Raw genomic sequence first — 8977 nt, 5'->3', positions numbered from 1 at the left:
AGATTAAAGGGTCTCCTGATTCGATTTGGATTTGGAGATCCAGCTGCCAAATAGGGCTGAATCTCCACCAAATCGAATCAGCGACTGAAGCTTCACACAGCCCTACTAGCAAGTATAGCCAGATACAGATTTGTAATTTACTCTGATACAAAAGCAGGATCACAAGCAAACTGATTCACACTGAAGGATTCATAGATTCATAGATTAAGGGTCAGAAGGGACCTAGTAGATCTTCTAGCCCGACCCCCCGCCAGCGCGGGAGAACAACAAAAAAACCCCAAAAAGAGAAACGGGACCAAGGAAATAGAGGCCATTTAAAAAAAAAGTCTGAGCAAGCCTCCTCCAAATGCAACTGTTTAATACCACACTGCTTGCTGTGGTGGAGTAAAAGTCAATATATATGTTTCCAACATGGTGCTGACATTTGCAGTTCCCAAATATTAACATCCTTGTATGGAACCTCCCAGGCCTCCCACAACTGCTCTCTTGCAACTTGAAGGCCCGCTGGGGATTCATAGGCCTTTCACAAAGCTTGATCGTAATTTCATTCACATTATGTTTGCACTGGTGTAATTCTATTCACCTGAGTGAGATAAATTAAGATTACTATAAATTCATAGCAGCATAATTTGGACCAGACATGATCCATTGTATTCCTTCCCTAGTAAATGTTACTATAACCCCTGATTTCAGCCCTGCCACATCTCATTCAGTGGGAAGGAGATTCCTTTATTTAGGGAACAGAGAGGTGTTCAACTGCCCCATGCCTCTTGAGACACAGGGTTGTGCTGTATATTTGTATTAGATATTTAATCTCACTCACCCTGTCACTGCAGCCCTGTCCTGCAGCAACAGCAGGAGTGAGCCCCCTTCCCTCCATAAAAAGAGGGGACTGCTATGCCAGCCAAACCTGTAAAGGCAAGTGGGACACACTGAAGGAAGAAGACAAATACAATGAGACTAACCTGAGATTGGTGTCCTTAGGAGTTTCTGCTGTCCCCCATGAGATACAAGCTGAGAGGGAAGGGGACAGTCAGTAAGTGACCTTCATGTCAGAAGCTCAGTGGCTCTGGGCACAAGTACATTCATATGATCTATAAAAAGATACCATGTGATCTGAAGACATTAAATTTGGTACTAGGAGCATGGAGACTCATAGCAAGCATGCTGGGGGTTTCTGGCAGCCTGCCCACAGCTCTGATATTTCGGAAGCTCCCTGAAGCACTGGAGAGTGCATTTAGTCCAGCAGCGAGATCTTTATGCAGTAGTCCTGTAAGAACAGTCAGGGGCAGTAGCCTCAAGTAAGTTCAGGCACTGATCCCTCTGCCCCAGGACTTAGCTCTAGCAACTTAACAACACATTTCCAATGTCCTAGCACCACTATAGAGGTTAAGTGATGACCTTAACTTGTCACAAGGCCTGCCTTTTCTTCTTTTCTTGAATGTGGTCTTACCCTTTGATACTCAATCAGCCCTAAGTAAGGGGGACAAAATGGAGCTGGCTCCTATTCCCCCTGCCTTAGGAAAGCAGCACTTCATTCCACAGATCCCTTCTCCTACTCAAAGTTCCATCTCTTGTTTCACTCTAATCACCACCATAATGTCTTTTATAAAAACAATGTGAATAGCTTGAGATCCTTTTCAGCACTGCTGTAAGATATGTTTTGTACCACTTGTGTCAAATATTCCTATGTTTGTATAATGGCAGCATCCTTCCAGCTGTATCCTCAAAGCAGACAACACTGGTTAAATACATAGGGATCATTTCACTCGCCAGTGAAATTATTCAGCCCTTGGATAAGAGGCAACAAGCTTCAAAACAGGTTACAGCAGAGGTGCTCAACCTCTGGCCTGCAGGCCAAATGTGACCCACAGAGCCATCGCACCTGGCCTGCAGGGCTCCCCACAGGTCAGGAAATTTGGTATCAGGGAAGAGGTGGCCATTAATACAGCCACCCTCCTCCCCTACCAAATTCCCAAACCCAAAGTGCCCGGTTAGATCCAAAACAATCTCCCTTCCTACTGTGAGACTGGGTTGGATCCAGGCCATGCCCCACCTCTTCAAGGCTGTGCCACACCTCCTTTCCCTGAAAGGCTGGGCTAGGCCATGCTCACTTTCACCAGCAAGGCTGAGCCATGCTCCTTTACCCCCAGGAAGCCAGCTTGGGGCCAGGTCACATCCCACCCTCCCTTCCACCTGCAGAGCTGGGTAAATCTCCCTTACCCCACTGTGGGGCTGGGTTGCCCCTCCATGGCTAGATAGTGACCACCACACCAGCCCTGGGTACTGGATCAGAATTACCATGTGGCCTGAGGTTGAACCGGGCACTGTCCATCTGGCCTGCCTGATGGCTTACATGAACCATCAGACACCGTCTACTCCTAGATTCACTTAGTCTCCATGCTGGATATTATTTTTTTATATAATTATTGCAACTTACATAGAGTCTATGGACCAAGTTCATCCAGACAGTAACTGAGCCTCTCCACACTGCCAGCGCTGTTTCCTTCCTGACTTGAATACCGCTCCTGCCTTTCACACAGTGACTGAGTTATTCCCCACTCTGCTGAAAGGATGGCCATTCCCAGTTGTCTCACAGTCTGGTTCTGCTTATAGCTGGCATCATTAGTGAAAAGTCTCTGAATATCATTCATCACTGTCATGAATAGCATTTTTCTGCACTTCTAAAATAGGTTGTTTACATAGGGATGAGTTACAGTGAACAGGATGCTCAGGGATGCCCATACTTCCCTTCCTGCAGTAGCTGTGTTTGCCACATTCCACAGATCCAGCTGAGACCTCTGGTGTCTGAGTTGCAAAAGGGCTGAACCCTGAAAGATGAAAAGAAGGTTAAAATGTTCTGAATAAACCAAAGGCTATAAAATGACAAATCTTCTGAAAAATCAGGCACTAGACATCCACAAGTCAGCTGACACTTTTGACCCTCATCAACCCACTCTTAACTTCCATGTTTGTAAACCAGGGAAATACCCACTATTCCTGACTGGGATCACATGAAGATATGTTAATGAATATCTGTGAAATAGTCCAGTACTACTCAGATATGTTCTGTAGAAATGTCTATGGGATATTAGCAGGTCTGTCTCTAGAGCAGGGATCAGGTTGTGTACAGCAAATAAGACATGGGGCCACATAGTGAATACCCAAAAGAAAGCACAATGCTGCCTAACTCTTCATTTTAGGAACACTGTCTGTCCTGTGCTTCCTGTGAAGGAAGCAGGGATTCCATGAAAAAAACATTAACTGAAATTAAAGACTGTAATAATGCATATAACCAAACAGCCTTAACTCCACCATTTCTAATGTTTGAGTGCTTGACTTTGCAACCTTAATAGTTTCATAGTTTCTAGGGTCAGAAGGGACCTGAATAGATCATCAAGTCCGACCCCCTGCCCTGGGCAGGAACAAGTGCTGGGATCATAATACCCCAGGCAGAAATTTAACCAACCTCCTCTTGAAGACCCCCAAGTTAGGGGAGAGCACCACCTCCCTTGGGAGCCTATTCCAGAGCCTGGCAGCCCTAACCATAAAGTAAGGGCTCCTGATATCTAGCCTGAACCTACTCTCAATCAATTTGTGGCCATTATTCCTTGTTATCCCAGGTGGTGCCTGGGGGAACGGGGCCTCACCTATTTTCCACTGGTCCCCCCGGTGAGTTTATAGCCGGCCACCAGATCCCCTCTCAGTCTTCTCTTGTAGAGGCTGAATAGATTCAGGCCCTTTAGTCTATCCTCATAGGGCCTGGCCTGCTGCCCCCTGACCATGCGAGTGGCCCTTCTCTGGACCCTCTCAAGGCTAGCCACATCCCTCTTGAAGTGCAGCGCCCAGAACTGGATGCAGTACTCCAGCTGTGGCCTGATCAGCGCTGCATAGAGGGGGAGCATCACCTCCCTGGACCTGCTTGTGATGCACCTGTGTATGCACAACAAGGTGCAGTTAGCCTTACTGACCACTTCCTTGCATTGGCAGCTCATGTCTATCCTGGAGTCAGCAATGACTCCAAAATCCCTTTCAGCCCCTGTGTTGTTGAGAAGGGTGTCCCCCAGCCTATAGGTGTGTTGCTGGTTCCTTCTCCCTAGATGCAGCACCTTGCACTTGTCTGCGCTGAACTCCATCCTATTCTCATCCGCCCACCTCTGTAACCCATCTAGATCTAGCTGGATTCTCTCCCTCCCGTCCAATGTGCCCACTTCTCCCCACATCTTTGTGTCATCAGCAAATTTGGACAGCATGCTTTCCATGCCCACCTCCAAGTCGCTGATAAAGATGCTGAATAGCACAGGCCCAAGGACCAAGCCCTGGGGAACTCCATTGCCCACATCCCTCCAGGTCAAAAATGACCCATCCACCACCACTCTCTGGGTGCGACCATCGAGCCAATTTGCCACCCATTGGACTGTGTAGGCATCAATGCTGTAGTCGCCCAGTTTTTGTATGGAAATGGGGTGAGAAACAGTGTCAAAGGCCTTCTTGAAGTCCAGGTAGACAACATCTACCTCAATACCCGCATCCAAGGACTTTGTGACCTGGTCATAAAAGGAAACATGGTTAGACAGGCAGGATCTGCCCACAATGAACCCATGTTGGTTGCCCCTGAGCATTACTTCCCATGCTGGGCCCCCACAGATAATTTTCTCAAAGGTCTTCCCAAGGACTACGGTGAGATTAACTGGCCTATAGTTACCTGGGTCCTCCTTTCTCCCCTTCTTGTAAATGGGGACCACACTGACCCTTTTCCAGTCCTCTGGGACCTGGCCAGAGCACCATGAACGCTCATACAGCCGTGCCAGGGGCCCTGATATGACCTCCACCAATTCCCTCAGTACCCTCAGATGAAGAGCATCAAGACCTGCTGATTTATACATGTCCAGCCCCTCCAAAAGTTCCCTAACTAGATTGTCCCTGACCCTAGGCATGGCATCTTATCCCCTGAACCTGTCCATAATCCTAATGGGGGAGTTGTCCCAGTCCCTGCTAAGGAAAATGGAGGCAAAGAACTCATTGAAGAGCTCAGCTTTTTCCTTTTCTGCAATCGCCAGATTGTCAAGCCTGTCCAGTAGGGGCCCCACGTTCACTGGTGCCACCTTCTTACTCCCTATGTATTTGAAAAAGGACTTTCTGTTATCCTTAATTCTGGTCACCAGCCCTAGTTCCGTCTCTGTCTTGGCCTTCCCACCTCCTCACTGCAATCAAGACCAACGGAGGTGTAATCCTCTTTGATGCTTGCTCCTTGCTTCCACTGACTGTATGCCACCTTTTTTGCCCTCAGGCCCTCTTGGATACCTTTACTAATGTTCTTTCAGTGTAGCTTCCCCTATTTAATTTTATATATAAAAGCCAGTCATTTCCTCATTTTACCAAACCTTTTGGCAAAATCAAATTAAAGAGCCAGCCAATAACATTATGGGGAAATCATCTGCTTTAGATAACAGTACTACACCATAAAGTTTACCATTGCTGCACAGATCATAGGATTCTAAAAAGATATTGCTGAAGGCACTGATTTTTACAGAAGATAAAAACATACTTGGCCTGTCATGGAAGAAGAATGGTGAAACCAAATCTGGTTCATAGCAGAAATGGAAAGCTTGATCTATGAGATAAAGATAAACACCAGATTTGTTTTCTTTTACAACATTTGGTCAAGACTTGTTCTCAAGACTTTGCCAAGAACAAATGAATAATAGAGTATTACAAGTATAACCACATCCTGCATATTATTGTACAATCTCATTGCTGAGATCTTCTTTGACATCTTATGTGGAAATAAATAATAAAGAGTTAATTTTTAAAGAAGTTATTTAAGTATAAGAACATTCTACAGAACCTGTTATTGTGCAATCATGGGGCCCTTTTTAGAAGTTATATTTTACAGTTTTCACTCTCCCCATAGCAAATGGAAAGTCAGAATTCACTAAATTGCTCTAAAATGTCTGTCTTTTTGTGCCTATTGTGATGATACAACTATGCAAAAGATTGAGCACCAATAATTCATGTACTTACACAAACAGTTCTAAAACAGCCATGTAATGCATTCCTTTTTCATATTGTATGAAAAAATATTTTAATGCAATTATTGATGGGCACAACTTGTTAATTTTTATTTATATCAACATTTCTGTTTCTTGTGTGGTTTCAGAATGACTTAGAAAGGTCTGTTGGTCACAGCTGTTACCTGGGAAACCAAAAGCAGTGTAAGGTTCTACCAATATCCTTAGGTTACATAGATTCGTAGATGTAGGGTCGGAAGGGACCTTGTAGGTCTTGTAGTCCGACCCCCTGCCATGGGCAGGAGAGAAAACTGGGCTCAAATGACTCCAGCCAGGTAAAGATCGAGCCTCCTCTTAAAGACCCCCAGGGTAGGAGCCATCACCACTTCCCTTGAAAGTTGATTCCAGATCCTAGCTGCCCTGACTGTGAAGCAGCGCCTCCTGATGTCTAGTCTAACAACTCTCTAGCAACTTAGGGCCATTATTCCTTGTTACTCCAGGAGGCGCTCGGGGGTACAAGGTCTCTCCCAAACCCTGCTGGTCCCCCCTAGTAAGTTACTAGATGGCCACCAGGTCCCCCCTCAGCCTTCTCTTGTGAAGGCTGAATAGGTTCAGGTCCCATAGCCTCTCCTCATAGGGTCTGCCCTGCTGTCCCCGGATCATGTGAGCCTCTCGACCCTCTCAATGCTGTCCACATCCCTCCTGAAATGCGGCACAGCTGGATGCAGTACTCCAGCTGTGGCCTGACCAGTGTTGCATAGACGCGGAGGATCACCTCCTTGGCCCTGCTTGTGATGGATCTGTGCAGGTTAGCGCTACTGACCGTGTTCTCGCATTGTCAGCCCATGTTCATCTTGGGGTCAATAATGACTCCAAGATCTCTTTCTGCCACCGTGCTTTTGAGAAGGGAGTTCCCCAGTCTATAGGTAGGCTGCTGGTTCCTACTGCCCAAGTGCAGCACCCTGCACTTGTCAGTATTGAATCCAATTCCTATTTTCATTTGCCCACGCCTGTTATGATCTGTATCACTAAATAACTGCTTCATTCCTTCAAGCATGGGTTCTGTTAAAAATTTCATCTGTTCTTTGGGTTGCATCCATCAACCTAACCCATTCATTTCCTTATTTCACCAAACCTAGAGTAAAATTAAAGAGCCAGTATTATGTTGTTGTGTTCATCTTGTGACTACATTTAATCAGCTAGGCCTTCTCCAATCCCCAACCTCACTCAGACACTAGCTCACTCAAACCACTGCACCCACTTACATTGCATTCACAGCATGCTGGAGACACCACAGTATTGTCCTTTTATGCTGAACTATCCAGTGGATGTACACCCAAATTTATAGATTCATAGATTGTAAGGCTGGAATGGACCTTGGAAGATCATCGGGTCCATCCCCTTGCACTGAACAGTAAAGGACCTCGGAAGATCACTGGGTCCAGCCCCCTGCACCACTTACAGTGGAGTGGGTGAAATCTACCATAACAAGAACATCCCTTGGAGAGACTGAACAATTGCCCTAAACTGCCTTACGGATGTCCCACAATGCAAGAACATGCCCAAACAGTTAACTGAACTGAAAGCATCTACACAGATATTTTGGGTGCTTGTACACGTGATGATCATCACCATGCACACGTGATAAAAATTTCTTTTGTGTGGCTTAATAGCGTCACACATTACACATGGGTGAGGCTTCGGGGTTTCAAATAAATTTGAAAACATTGCAAACTAAACCACATCCCTGTGTAGTTTAGTTTGCAACATTGCTGCTTGTAATGTTGCTTTAATCTGACAGCTTTTTCCCTGCCTGAAGGAGAGGTGGCAGGCTCCACCAAAAAAAAGAATCAGGCTCCTTGCTGCTTCTCCCTTTAGCAGATGCCTGGCAGCCGCAGGCACCTACAGAAGTCAGAAGTGGCGAGGAGCCTGACCCCTTTTTTTTTCTTCACAGAGCCTGCCCACCTCTTCCATGGCTGGGGGGTGAGATGCTGGTGGGCCAAGTGGCCCCTGAGTGGTGGGAGGCCCCAGTCCTTCCCTCTGTGGTGGCAGTGTCCCCTGGGGACACCGAAACAGACTGGTAGTGGGCCAGGTCAGAGATGGTTCCTGAGTGGCCCTGGGTGGCAGGAAGGCAGTGGGGACAGTGCACAGTGGGGAAGGCAGCGGGGGCAGTGGAAGCCCCAGCAGGCTCCAGGAAGACTTGGATCAGGCTGGGCGCTGCCTCTGAGCAAGAATCTGCTGCTCCCATTGACTTCATTGAAGTTGGCTACTCAGAATATCTGAAAATCAAACCAAGACATCATCATTTGAGGTGACAAAATCCAGGGCTACTTTGGAAAATATTGACCTTAGCACTTCTCCATTTAGGTTCCTGTCTGTAAGATGGAGGGAGTCTCACAGCCTCATTCTTCAATGAATGTAAAGTTTTGTGAACATGTAAAATGCCAAGAATGATTTTTTCTCCACAATTACCTAAAATAACATATTAGAGATATGCACATTTTCTCTGACTATAATAAAACAGTAACATTATTGCACTGCTATAAGTGGTACAAAGGAAGTAAAATGAATCTGAAATCTGTAAAACTTTCACTGCCTAAATTTTAGACTACTGGATTCAGTGTAAAAGATCAAAGGACACAATATAAATCATCCTTATGGTGCTCAGCCTATGCACTGACAACATCATTATGGAGGCATTGAAAAACATACTGATGTTTAATTTTACTGCATATTAGCAATTAAACCAGGCCTTCTGAAGATACCTTAATGTTTTATGCAACGGTGTATATCACTCTACACAAACACTCATAGTATGGGAAACAAGCAAGAGGAACTTACCCTCCTGCTAGCTGACAGCAACCCAGACATAGTGGGGCTCACTGAAACGTGATGGGACCCAACGCATGACTGGGCAGTGAATATCAAGGGCTATAGGCTGTACAGGAGGGATAAGACAGGGAGGA

At 46.0% G+C, this 8977-nt stretch overlaps 1 protein-coding gene across 1 annotated transcript in view; it reads right to left on the bottom strand.

Moving 5' to 3' along the window:
* The window catches only part of LOC109288582 (NAD(P) transhydrogenase, mitochondrial-like), a 137640-nt gene extending 136576 nt beyond the window's left edge, over nucleotides 1–1064 (bottom strand). The window contains exon 1 of the mRNA XM_019504156.1: nucleotides 966–1064. The gene's annotated coding sequence lies outside the window, so the exon portion shown is untranslated. The remainder of the gene's footprint in view (nucleotides 1–965) is intronic.
* Between the last annotated feature and the right edge of the window lie 7913 nt (nucleotides 1065–8977).

This window comes from Gavialis gangeticus, unplaced genomic scaffold (genome assembly GCF_001723915.1).
Source record: "Gavialis gangeticus isolate Ggan-Ray unplaced genomic scaffold, GavGan_comp1, whole genome shotgun sequence".
Taxonomy (NCBI): Eukaryota; Metazoa; Chordata; order Crocodylia; family Gavialidae; genus Gavialis; species Gavialis gangeticus.
The sequence above is the reverse complement of the archived record's forward strand: the minus strand, read 5'-3'. Positions and strand labels throughout refer to the sequence as shown.